We start from the raw sequence: 14,118 nt of genomic DNA on the forward strand, positions 1-14,118 counted from the left end.
TAAAAAGGGGGAGGGCGGTATGATGATAGCCAGTGCAGCAGTAGAACACTTGAGTAGTCTGAATAAGATCCTGGATTCAATTGCAAAACATCTGCCAAAACAGCTACAAAATAAAAAAAGCCTGGACTGTTTAAACACTCCGTGCAGAACTATGACCCAGCACACTTGACAGCTTGTCCTCTGGTCTGCCCAGGACACCTCCGACGTGCTCAATGTGTCTTGCTCTTTCACTCAGATGGGATCTTTGTATGAAGCACAAACCCCTCACTAAGAAGCTCAGTCTGGCCTCCAAACCGTCAGTCCTCCCACCACAGTCTCCCAAGTGCTAGGATTACATGCGTGTGCCACCACACCTGACTTAAGAGTGAATTCTTTCAATAGAAAATAAAGGTTTTGTTCTGACAACTCCAACAATCTTTAAAAGAAACATGCTACCTAAGTGAGAATCCATTAGCTGTCATTTGAAGGCATTCATTGAAAAGTAAAGGCCGCCGGGCAGTGGTGGCGCAAGCCTTTAATCCCAGCACTCCAGCACTCAGGAGGCAGAGGCAGGCGGATCTCTGTGAGTTCGAGGCCGGGCTGGACCGACAGCCTCCAAAACAATACAGAGAAACCCTGTCTCGTAAAACCAAAAAAAGAAAAAGAGAAAAAAAGAAAAGTAAAGGCCGCCAGGCAGTGGTGGCGTATGCCATTAATCCCAGCACTTGTGTGGCAGAGGCAGGAGGATCTCTATGAATTCAAGGCCAGCTTTGTCTACAAGAGCTAGTCCCAGGACAGTTAGGTCCATACAGCGAAACCCTGTCTCAAAAAATAAAATAGCAAAGGCCATCAAACATGTTGATCCATTCTCTGTTGCAACACACATTTCAAGTAGTAAAAATTCTAACCTTTATGTCATCATGGCATTTTAATATCACACAGATCACACTGCCCCAAGCAAAGACAACAAATGCAGCAGTTTCTCTGTCAGCTTTGGATGATCGGAACCACACTTTCCAACGCCTGTTTACTATGATTCCTGCAGCAAGCCCCGCCGGTACATTGTAGAACTTTTGCAAATTCAGAAGTAGCCATTCCCCTCAGTTCATTTCTGGTGAATGGCTGTGCGGAACTCTGGGTTTAAGTACAACCGCATTACTGTTCTCTGGTTCCTGTAGAATAATTCTTGGATTCATGGCCATGCCAAGCTAAATGACACTGCAAAGAAACCCTTTGTTTTCAAATAAATCACTGCTTGGCTTTAGATAATGCTATCAAGAATCTTATTCATGCAGGCCTAGTTAAAATGGCAAAAGTTGAAAACAACAACAAAAACTCCATCTTTATTGAAAGAATAATCTTTCACATTTGTTTTTTTCATAAGAATTTAACAGAACCATAGAATTTGAGAGGTGGAAAAAGTTTGAGTAATTCATAGTCAAAGAAACTAAATTCTCACTTGTTAAGGTTACAAGTTAGAGGCAGATCTACTACTAGCGCCCAGGCCGTCTCAGTTCCCCAGGCGAGGCTGTTATGCAGCATGCAGCCGCAGACAGGCTTATACCCACCAACGTGCATCAGGGGCCGTCTACAAGCTCGTCACTGGGCCAAGCACTTTCACAGCCATCATTTCTTTCACAGGTCAGTGCATAAGTTATAATCACATTCGTCCCTTAGACAGTGTTGCCAGGAGCACTGCCGCGCACTCGAAACGGAAGGCTGTAACTCAGTTACTGTAGTAACCACACTGCTGAAGAGGACGTGTGTCAACAGCCGGCTGCTCTCTCAGACATTTTCCTCCCAGAGACGGAAACAGATTCAGATTGCTTGGAACTGCATTTTCTGAGTAACAGCCTCTTTGCCAAGACCTATAAATATTTCTATAGCTAGCTCCTTCTTCATGCTCTATATTCTTTCCCCCACAATGCAATCCTGATTGAGTCTTCTATAGGTGCTGTCTGGTATCTATACTTTCTCCTACATTATCATTTCATCCAACATGATGCTTTAGATTCCACATGTGCCTTCTAGAATTTTTCTGTCTATATCATATTGACCCCATATTCTTCCTCAGGCTAATGACCTTCTAAATGAGTATTGTTATATGATTTAACTTATTAACTGAAAGATCAGGCAAAATACATATACGAGTTTCTTTTCTTTTTAAGTCAAAATGTGGATATTTAACTTTTTTTTTTTTTTTGGTTTTTCAGACAGTTTCTCTGTATTGCTTTGGAGGCTGGCCTGGAACTCACAGAGAGATCCATCTATCTCTGCCTCCCAAGTGCTGGGATTAAAGGTGTGCACTATTCACCCAACTATCAATAAAAATTTTAAAAAAATAGCTAGTTGAAACATTGTTAAGTCTGCATTTGAGCCTTTTATCTTCGAAGTGAGTTTTACCAGATGAATCAACATGAACTATTATAACATTATGTCAGAAGTAGTAAGGGACGCTTGGAGGCAGAGGATCATCAAGGAAAGATAGGACCGACACCCAGGACCACCTAGACCTAGGAGACGTAATCCTGCCACCTGCCAGCCACAGAAGTCAAGCACAAATTGAGCATTCTCCACAGCAGCCCAGATGTCAGGTCATGAACAGGTTCCGTAAACTAAAAATCCAGAAATCATACGAGGTGTGTTCTCAGAGAGCAGTATTATTAAATCAAAATGTAACCACAGAGAAAATATGGTAAACTCACTAAACACAGTCTTAAGCAACCAATAGTTTTACAGAAGAAATCATAAAGACAACTAAAAAAGATTTTAAACCATAACATGACAAATTCCAGTGATGAGTTAGTAATATATTCAGAGGAAAAACATGTAGCTATAAATTCCTGTATTAAAAAAAAAAGGAAAAGGGAATGTCACTGCCAGTCTCAGAGGAATAACAGGAGCTAAAAGAGGAGGCCATGAGGAACTGCACACAACCGGATGGATGACTGGGAACACATCAGTAGAACAAACTAACAAAACTAACCCAAGAAGACCCAGACAAGACAGAGCAAGGAAAGAGTGCTGGGATGAAATGTGTGTGCCACCACCGCCCATCCACGATGGTTTTAAAAACCAAATTAGATGAGGCCCTGCCTCAAAAAAAAAAAAATAACCCAACTTTTCAAATGAACAAAGATTCTGAATAGATACTTTTCCAAAGAAAACTTATAACTGGCTGAATCAGAACATGAGAAGACACAGCGTTGAGTTATCGCAGCCCTGAAAACCAAAACCACGATGCCGCTTCACATCCACTAAAATAGGAGTTTGTGCAGCAAGTGTTGGAGGGCATGTGAAGAAATCCAAACGCTTGTGACCTGCAAGACAGTTCGGTAGGTAAACTGTTTACCACACTGGCCTGGCATCCTGAGTTCCATCCCTGGAACCTACATGAAGGTAGACAGAGAGAAATGGCCCACAAAGTTGTCAAGTTGTCCTCTAACCTTCACGCGCACACTGTGCAAACTGTGGCACACACGCACGCGCACGCACGCGCGCACACACACACACACACACTAATAATAAATGAAATCTTTAAAAAGAATGCTGAACCATTGTACACTAACAAGAAAACTATAAAGTCAAACAGATAGTCTGGAGAATGGTTTGTGAATTCCTCAAAAAAGTCAGGCAGAGAAGTACATATGGTCCAGCAATTCAGCTCTTAGCATGCATCTGAGGAAAGTGAACACATGCGGCCACACAGGATTTATTCATAAATATTCACAGCGACTTTATTCCTAACAGCTAAAACATGGCAACCACCCAAATGCTCCCCAGTGGATGGCAGAATAAGCAAAACATGATTAATGTGTCTACACAGTAAAATGGTTTTCAGCAATAAAAAGTATGCACCACATGCTTCAACATGGATGGACCCTGAAACTGTGCTAAGTGAAGAAAGCCTGTAACAGAACACAGAGTAGCGTGTGCTTGAATTTTTTTATGAAATGCCCAGAACAGGAAAATCTATGGGTGTAGAGAGAGAGAGAGCTAAGAACTATGGGTTCAGGTTTCTTCCTGGGGGACCACAGTTCTGGAACTGGGTAGAGGTGACGACTGTACAACTTTCTGAACAAGTCACTGGCTGAGGGCTTTTACTGTTGTTTGTCATTTGAGAAACGGTCTCACAGGTCCCGTCTCACTTATTGTGCAGCAGAAACAACCTGAACTACAGATTGTCCGGCCTCAGTTTCCCAAGTGCTGTGGCTACAGGCCGGTGTCACCACCCTTGGCTCTCTGAATTGTGGTTTGAAAGATACTCTTAACGGCATGTGAACTATATCTGAATGAAGTCACTTTTACAGAGTGGGTATAGTACAGACCACCATCTCTACTTACTCTAACATCTTTCCAAGCTTTTGCAACTGTTTGCAATTTCTCAGCATCTTTCTCCTCATCTCTGCGAGCCATGCGCCATCGTAATAGGATATATGAAATCAAGTCTATTGTAAAGAATTGAACTGTAACCATTCCAGAAGGCTAAAGTCCAAGTTCAAGTGCCTGTATCTGACCTGAAGGGCCACCCTTGCTATGTTACCATGCAGCAGGGAGGGACAAGGATGGGGAGGGTCTGACCCTCCATCTGTACTGGGCAGAAAAGCACCAATCCACTTCCATATACCATTTTAAAACAGCATTAATCCAATCTGAGAGGACAGAGACCTCTCGATCTACACCTCTTCCTAAAGATCCCCCCCAATACCATTGTCTTACGGATTAACTTTCCTATCCACAACTCTAGGAGACAAGAAGACCACGTCAGCACCCTCTTGACCTAGAAATGCAAACACATCTTATTAGACAGAACTACAGGAGATTTTGAACCTAAAATGTTTATCATTTTTCATGTTAGAAGCTCATCTCATATCTGCCAAGTTAATGGCCATCCTTCCCCACCAAAAAGGCAAAGTGATAATTAATATAAATAATGCTGGTACCTGAGTAGTTTCAGAACACAAAGGTATCTGTCCTTTTCAAATTTAATGGACATTGGCCACTAAGAGTCTGAATGTTTGACAAATAACATTCAAATTCTGGTGATTCAAGGCTTCAAATAATCAGCTTTTAAATACAGAATTTTAAGACCTTTTCTAGTAGACAGAAATTATAATATATTTAATGCATCTTCAGTCAGTTACTGAAATCCAGCTCATTTCTAAACTAAAGCATTAAAACTATCTCAGAATAATGAAGATACAGAGTGAGTTTTCAAACCCCCTGGATGCCTCATCAGGAGAAGGTCATCTGGGTCATCTTTGGGTTAATGTTGCCTGTTATGCTGAAGGGGGTTAGCTTTTACCCCTGTTGACAGGCACAGGGGGACAAGGAATAAAGCGGGAAGAACTGCGGGGATGCTGACACCAGGGATGGGCTCTGACCCCATGCCGATATGGGCAGCAGTTTTTGAGTCCTTGCTATGCCCAGTGTGTCTATCTATAAATAAAACTATTTACCAACCCATAGTTATTGTGACTTTAAGTTTTATAAAGATGTGTATGGCTGTGTTGCCTGCAGGTGTATCTGTATAACATGTATATGCCTGATGCCTAGTGGAGGCTAGAAGAGGGAGTTTCTTCCCCTGGAACTGTCCTCACAGATGGTTGTGAGCTACTGTGTGGATGCTGGGAAACAAACCCAAGTCCTCTGCAAGAGCAGCCACTGCTCTTCAGCACTGAGCCACCTGTCCAGCCCTATTGTGGCTTTTTAATAAAATCATCTTGCCCTGCCCCCAGCAAACAATAATTCCCTTCTCTTTTCTCTCTGAAAGGTAGAATACAGATACCATAAGGGATAAAATTACAAAGATTCTGGTGATAGAAAACACTTAGCCTAGTGTATACCATTAAAAGGGGGAGAAGAATTATGTAAATAATAAGCACAAAAGGGCTTTAACTTTCCCATGGCACCAAACCTACATACTCTTAAGTAGGTAAACTGTATACATGGCAATAACATCAGATATCATGGAGAAATATAAAGTATTTTTTACTAACTATGCTGATATACAAACAAATATACAGTCAGCACAATAGTGCAGATGTCAATCAAATGCTTCCTTTAACACCCTAACAGTAACTCAACATTTGTCCTTATTCACAGTATCAGAATGGAAGGCTTCACAATGAATTGTAGACACAGCACTTGAAAACATGAAAGGGAAACAAAGCCATGGTTTGAATATGGAACGTTCCCCCAATGTCTTATGTGCTGTGAAATAAACTCTTTGTACACTGTAAAAGTCTGTCACTCGCATTAGTTTAATAAAATGCCAGTAGTCAGGCAGTGGGGGGAGGGGGTACCAAACTAAGGATGATGGGAAGAAGGGTGGAGTCAAGTCACCAGTCAGATGCAGAGGGAGCAGGAGATGAATGTGCCATGCCATATGGCAGAGCGTAAATAAGGGTAAACGTAAAATGCAAAAGCTAGTTAGTGATAAGCCTGAGCTATTGGCCAAGCATTTATCATTCATATTAAGCCTCTGTGTGGTAATTTGGGAAGCAGTTGCCAGGTATTTGGGAACAGGAAGTTGGGAATACCCAATTATACTCATGCCTTAGATGATGCTTGGTCCCCAACTTGAGGGGCTATTCCAAAGCCTGTGGAGTGTGTAAGACATGGTGCCTAGCTGATGGAAGCAGCTCACAAAGGGCATGCCTTTAAAGGTTATATCCTCCTTTAGCTCCAGCTGCACTGTCTGCTTTCTGGACCATCAGTATCTGAAGAAGTCCAGTACATGTTCCTTCCATACCTTCTCAGCTCTGATGGTCCAAAAATCTCTGAAACCAGGAGCCAAAACAAATGTTTCCTCTTTCACATCATTTCTGTTCATAGCAAGACTGAAGGCACTAACACACACAGGGCCAGTGAGATGGCTCTGTAGGTAAGGCTGTCTGATGCCAAGCTGACAATATGTGTTTCAGTCCAGGTCCCACAAGGTAAAAAGAAATAACCGACTCCATACATGTGGGCAGGCACATGTGCACACACACACACACACACACACGATAACTAAATAATTTTTTAAAGAAAGAAAGCTATAACTCATAAAAAAATAGTAGTCTTAGTTCTGAATGTTTTCTTACAATGCCCCAGTCCAAACAAATAATATAGTAGTTCATGTTTCAATTTTAGTAGCATGCTGTTGGGAGGCTGCACAAAAACATCTTTTCAAAATCTACTAATGTTTATAAAAAGTAAGTCTTCACTCTTGTGCAGCTCAAGTAGCTTCACTTTGGGGAGAAGGACCTCAAACATCTGGCCCAAGCATCCTTACAGGCAACCTGGTGCCAGAATGCAAACAGCTACCTGTCTGGGTCACTCTCTGCATGCATGCAAGTCTCCAGTGAGGACCTGGAGCAGGTGGATCCAAGATCTCGGCCCGTGTGTAGGTACTGCTGGAAATCTGGAGGGCAAGTGTTCAGAAACTTGATATACCACATCTCAAAGCTCAATACCAGTTTTGTCTGGGATAGCTAAGATCTTCAACTTATTTGAAAACCAACAACAAAGAAAGCAGTTTTTAAGCCAGATACTTAAACTTTGTATATATTGTCTAAAGAGAACTATGTCGTATCATGGTGTTATTTTTCCAAACAAAACACTCTTTTTGACCCATTTATTAATAGGAAAAAAATTCACAAACTGATGTTGTTGCAGTAACATGATTAAAAGAAAAATTTATAAATAGCTTCACATTTCTTAGTTCATGTCAATATTTAAGGAAAAACAGCTTATTTAGTGGTGAGGAGGTAGGAAACCTCTATGGATATTTTGAAAGGAATTACTGGGTATTCTCTGGATCTTTGGAGATTGAAACCACTCATTCATCATAATGTCTACCTTTCCTTGCAAACTAAAAGCTTTCCTTTTCCTTATTAAAGGCCTTCTCTTAAACATCCCACTGTAATTAGCATCTTTTTTGCTCAAGATCAAAATGAAGAGCAAATGGAGAAGAGAGATGGAGAGAACCAGTTGATGCAAAAGTTAGGAAGAGGAGAAAGGAATGAGGAGAGAGACAGAAAGGCAGAGACAGAACTCTGAGCAAAGAGGAAGACACAGGAGCTGGAGGCGCAGGTGTGGATTACTCTGCACACAAACTGGCGAAACGAAAAGGAAGTTAACAGATGTCAACACAGATGCTGTCTGGAAAAACTAGGGGTGTCAGTATGCAAAGATGTGTGCATGAGCTTTTGCTAGGTATTACCATCCCCCCCCCGCCCCAAGATAGCCTATTTAGTAGGATCATAAGAAACGCCAAGGTAACGTGTTTCCACCAATGATGGCAGCGCTGTCAGACCAATTACCTCAAGCAATGTGCTTATGCTTAGAAGAACATTTTAAATGGCTCAAGTTCAGCGGCTTTCCTTTCTAACAACCTCAGAATGGCCATTTTTTCCTTGGTTCAAATCCATCAATTCTGCTTCTTTGTGATGACAGTAAATTACCTGTAAATACTCCATCACTGCTTTTCTTAATTATGGTATGTTTTAGATGCACTCACAACACACACCTATGTATGACCCATTCGAGGACTTGCGTTTCAGGCGGTTTCGGGTGAATTTGTCAATCTGTCCACACACTCCCACTCATTCTCCATGTTAGCAGTAGTATAAATTTCCAAGAATGTCAGCCAGGTTTGAGGCATGGCAGCTGGCCAGGAAACACAGTGAGTAGCTGATGCAAAGGTGTATGGAATCTCTGACGTTCACTTGCTACATAAGCATGACTCTCTCCAGCAAGGCAAGCCTGTTTACGTGTTTTTAAAATGGCACCGAATGCCTGGAATGGTGGCTCACACCTGGAATCCCCAGCACTTGAGAGGCTGAGGCAGGGGAATTATCCTGAATTCAAGTCTATTCTTGGTTTTATATGGATTTTCACAACAGCCTGAGCTACAGTGTTTGTGCTACTGGTGTTATGTTCAGGAAGCGGTCTCCTGTACCAATTCGTTCAAGGGTACCTCCCACTTTCTCTTCTAACAGATTCAGTGTGGCTGAATTTATGTTGAGGTCTTTGATCCATTTGGACTTAAGTTTTGTGCATGGCGATAGACATGGATCTATCTGTAGTCTTCTACATGCCAATATCCAGTTATGCCAGCACCGTTTGTTGAAGATGCTTTCTTTTTTAAACTTTTTAAGGGACTCTGTATCCTACTACAGAGATACTCTCTGGGCCATATCATTGCTGCTCTATTCACAATAGCTAAGAAATGGAGCAGCAGCCTAGATGTCCATCGACTGGTGCCATGGGAAAGTTAAAGCCCTTTTGTGCTTATTATTTACATAATTCTTCTCCCCCTTTTAATGCAGAGAATAGATGACCGTGGGAGCCCAGCCCCAATTGGTACATCTACAATGTAGCTTCAACACCCAAGGCTCAAGGAGCATCATGGAAGAGGGATGGAAAGACTATAAAAGTCAGAAGAGCTGGGTGCTACCTGAAGACAGTATCCTGTAGACATGACAGGGATGCTGTGACTATAAATTCTCCAAATATGGTTGCATGTGTAAGACCTACCTAATGACCACACCAGTTGACATGCCTATGTGCATGGGGGAAATCTCACAAAGTCCCCAACCTGCATATGCCTTACATCTCATACATGAGTGTGCAACTTATACTCTTGTCCTACATTACATGCTTCTCTACATGTGTAAACGCTGAATTGGAAACTCAGACATTTAAAATTAATTAGCCTCCGTTTTAGATGGCTGCACAGCCCAAGCTAGCTTGGACCTCTAGAAATTCACCTGCTTTTGCCGCCCTCCAAACCCTGGGGTAACAAGAATGCACTGCCACACCTGGCTCAGCCTTAATCTACTTTTATTTAAAAGGCAGAATAATGTCAGACATGGCGGTCATGTGCCTGAAGTCCCAGCAATCAAGAGGCCTAGGCAGGACTATCACTTGAGGCCAGGAGCTGGAGGCCCCATTGGGCAACACACTGAGACCTTCTATTTCAAAAGCAATTAAAATGTAAAAAGCAAATGACAGCAATAAGTTTCTTTCCCATTTTCAATTCAAACAAGCAAACTGCTCTAGCCCTAACAGCATGCCACTGAACTGGAGGAAGTAACATCCAGAGTCTGGAGACTGGTTAACCCAGTCCCAAAGATGAGAGTGTGTGCATGCGTGTGTGTGTGTGTGTGTGTGTGTGTTGCACGGATGTGCGTCTGTGACAGTGTGTGCTTGTGTATACTCACACAGAGGCCAGAGCCAGGCTCTCTCTTGCTCTGTCACTTCTGCCTTATTTAGTTTGAGCCAGTTTCTTTCTAACTTGGAAGCCAGCCTTTCTGGGTAAGTTAGCTGACCACCCAGTCTCAGGATCCAGCTGTCTCCAAAACTGGAGTTACAGGGATGCGCATCCATGCCCATATTTTTTCGTGGGTGGATTTGAACTCTGGACCATATAGCAAGGCTGTCAATCTCTCCAACCCCAGAATCTCATGTGTTATAGATGAGTGTTATAAAATACATTTTAACTAGAGAACAGAATGCTTGGTATTAGCTCACTTGGCAAATATAGCACAAAACCGGGGGGGTGTTGGTGCTGCAGGGTTGGAGATAGCTCTCTTGGCAGAGTACTTGCCATGAAAGCACGAAAACCTGACTTTGATGACCAGAATTTATGTTAAAAGCAGGAAATGGTGGCATGCATTTGTAATTTCAGCCCTAGGGACAGGTGGCTTTTATGAGGCTCATTGGCCAGCTGACCTAGCCTAATGGGCAAGTTCACATTGAGAGACCCTATCTCAAAAACAAGATGGACATCTCCTGAGGTTGACATCTAGCCTCATGCACACCCGTATACACACGTATATATGTACCAGCACACACACAAACATACACATGATATGTATACACATATGAAGCAGCTAACCTGAACTATACTAGTTATTTTATGCTGTGTAAGCAGAGCTAATTCTTTAAAATCACAGTGCAAACTCACAGGGCAAACAATGACATCTCAGTATGACAGACATTCTCAAAAAAGAAACCCTTAAAAAGGTACAAAATCCAGAACCACCCATGCTCTTAAGTTTCAAGCCACTTTCAAAGTATCTGCAAAGCCCTCACTTTGTGGCCTAAGGAAAGAACTACCTAACTGGACAGTAGTAGCACATGCCTTTAATTCCAGCACTTGGGAGGCAGAGGCAGGTGGATTTCTGTGAGTCCAAGGCCAGTCTGGTCTACAGAGCAAATTCCAGGACAGCCAGGGTTGTTACACAGAGAAACCCTGTCTTTATAAACCAGAGAGAGAGAGAGAGAGAGAGAGAGAGAGAGAGAGAGAGAGAGAGAGAGAGAGAGAGAGAGAGAGAAACTACCGACCTGTAAGAACACTTCAGCACGAGTAAGCTTATAGCCAACTCTCCCCTTGAAAACTTACTGCGCTGGTAGATATTTGTAGCCCTTTCCAAGTGTCAGTATCCTTTAGGTCTTCCCTATATTGGTCTCCACAGTGGAAACCAAGTTGTACTTCACAGGAATCTCCCCTGAGTCTCACTAATACTGTGTATTTCACCCACACACCTATTTTCCACCTTACAAAAGATCAGTGTCTCACCCTACAACGACTGCCTTCCTACTATGGCCTCTTAAACTCACCCATAATCCCACAGGAGGAAAACAGCGTTGGATTTATTTTGTTTGGTTCTGAGACAGGGTCTAGCTCTGTAGTCCAGGCTGTTCTTGGGGACAACTGAGGATTCAAATGCCCAATCTTTATAGGCATGGGACATCATGCCCTGCTAGGCTTTTATTGTTGGTTTTGCTTGTTTGTTTGACAACAAAGGAGATCATATCCAGGGCCTCCAGAGTACAAGGCAAACACCCTTCCAACAGAGCTATGTACAGTTTGGTTTTAAAGAGAATTATGGCTACACAGAGATAAACTTGGGCATATCTACAAGACCCTTGGGAAACAGGGATGAATCTGACAAACTGAGCAAAGGCTTGGCTTGCTACACACGGCCCTAATTCTCTCAGAAGCCCTCAGCCTTGGCCTCACACTTCGGGTTGGCCTTCAACATATGATTCTACATCTTCTCAGAAACAGCAATTAACTCAAAGCTAGTGTTAAAAGTGTCCTGCTGTCAACTAAAAGATGGGACCTCTCGGCAGTTGCTAGGTTTACCACACTTCTCCGAGAACCAAGACCACAGCTTCCACTATAAGGAACAGGTAAAGGAAAACAGAGACACTGCTTCACTTAAAAGAGTGTGGGAGCTGTTTCTGTCAGGAATAACACGTTACATAACTCGACTTTCATGAATCTGCAGTTTAGTCCGCAATTTACATGAAGTTTTAAGAAAGAACACATGAAGGCTGAACAGGGTAATGGGGGTTTCTACACAAGGCAGGTTTGAGAAGATTTTATCCCACCCCCACATGGCAGGTTGACAGCTGACTCCAATCGGCTCCATTAAGGTTTTCCCTGTACCCAATGTTCCCGGTGGGAAAGGCCACACTTCATTTCACTTCATCCGATGGCCCTTCCCAAGTCCTCTACCAGGTAACCGCTACATTTTCCTCTCTAACTGAAGGTAACCCACCTGGTGACCACATACTTGAGGATGCCAAGAGCCATGCTTAAAGGATATAAATAAATTATTTTTTTTTGCTTTTTTAAAAGATACTTTATACTAAAGTAATCAGCATGAAAACATCCACCATATCAGACACTTCAGTCAGTGAAAGAGACCTTTGTCACTGTATTTGAACTCAATCAAAAATCCGAGTAGCTTAGAGACAGGTGAAAGGCGGCTGTCAGCAAAAACACTAACACCATTTGTCCAACCTAAACCCCCTTGAAACTGAAAACAACAGGTAGGGTATTTGACAGAAAAGAAAAACAACCACTAAGCTAATTTCTTTTTCAAAAACTAAAGATGATAAATCCTGAGTCCAAGAGGCACCTACAGGGAAGGTACTGGATCAAATACTGTTTGTAATGAGAGAGGTGCTGCATTAGACCTGGAAATTTCTTCAGCACAAATCAATGACAACGGTATTTTAGGAGGTATGTTTTGAAAGAGCAAGCTATCTGAAGTCATTCATTCCACAAATATTTATTACAGGCCTGCACGTGCCAGGCTCTGTCCGGCTATACACCTACTCATCTGAGCTCACCCCCCCCCATCAGCTCCGCAAACAGTGCTTAAAGCGAATCAACAGTGTTCCGCCTGGGTGTCTTTACTTTACAGAGTGGGGTTTTTTTAACGGCTACTGACCGCCCCGGTCTCTCTGAAGACAAATGAGGATGTCTAAGATCCTCTGCAAACCACGCAATTGTTAGGTGTTTGGGTGAAGTTAACTCATAAGCACCACCAATGTCCTGTGCTACCTATCACAAATTACATCAGAGGAGGGAGAGCCTCCATGCTTCCACACCTCAAAGTCAACTCAGTCATCTCCCAGGAAATGAAAATTCACAGGAAGGAAAAGAACCAACTGATAGGGAGATTTTGATATCACATTTATAATACCACAGTGACAAAAACTAAGTCAACCTTACTTATTCTCCATTCTAGGCCTTTCCTATCTAGACACCAGGCCTACAACACTCATTTGAAAAGGTCATTTTCTTCTAGGGGGGGAAATCCTTTTTATATACAAGCTGCAATCACAAAATGGACACCTTATGGGACACATCCACCAACTCAGAACTACCAACAATGAACCGCAGAAAATTGTCAAACACTGTTTATGTTAATATGCAGAAACAAAAACATTCACAGTTCAAGTTTAATCTGATGCGCCCATCTCAGCCACAGTCATATGAATTGTCAAAAGATTTGAAACAAAGCTCCTTTCAAAAACAAAACTAGGCTCAGCCCCATGGCAGCTTAAAGAAAGGGAACTTCTGATGCCGGAGTTGTCGGCCCTGGCTGGAGGATGGTGAAGGGCAGCGACCACCTTTCTGAAACTCTGTGGAACCTAACCTCAGACCTGCGGCAGGTCTCATTTCTCCAAGCTCGCACCCCACAGGAAATGAGGAGTAATAGCTTGTTTTAGGGGAGTGGTAGCCTAGGGGGCAGAAGGCACACCCATTCCTAAAATATGTCTGAAACTTCCTCTAATGTTTCTAGTTCTTTCTATGACACTGGGGGAACTAAAGCGTGCATGGCCTCT

The 14,118-nt window shown here is 42.6% G+C and overlaps 1 protein-coding gene across 1 annotated transcript in view; it reads right to left on the reverse strand.

Annotated features, from left to right (window-relative positions):
* The window catches only part of LOC101832863 (serine/threonine-protein kinase Sgk3), a 114,159-nt gene that overhangs the window by 99,117 nt on the left and 924 nt on the right, over positions 1-14,118 (reverse strand). The window lies entirely within an intron of this gene.

Source organism: Mesocricetus auratus, unplaced genomic scaffold (genome assembly GCF_017639785.1).
Source record: "Mesocricetus auratus isolate SY011 unplaced genomic scaffold, BCM_Maur_2.0 Super-Scaffold_6730, whole genome shotgun sequence".
NCBI classification, from domain to species: Eukaryota; Metazoa; Chordata; class Mammalia; order Rodentia; family Cricetidae; genus Mesocricetus; species Mesocricetus auratus.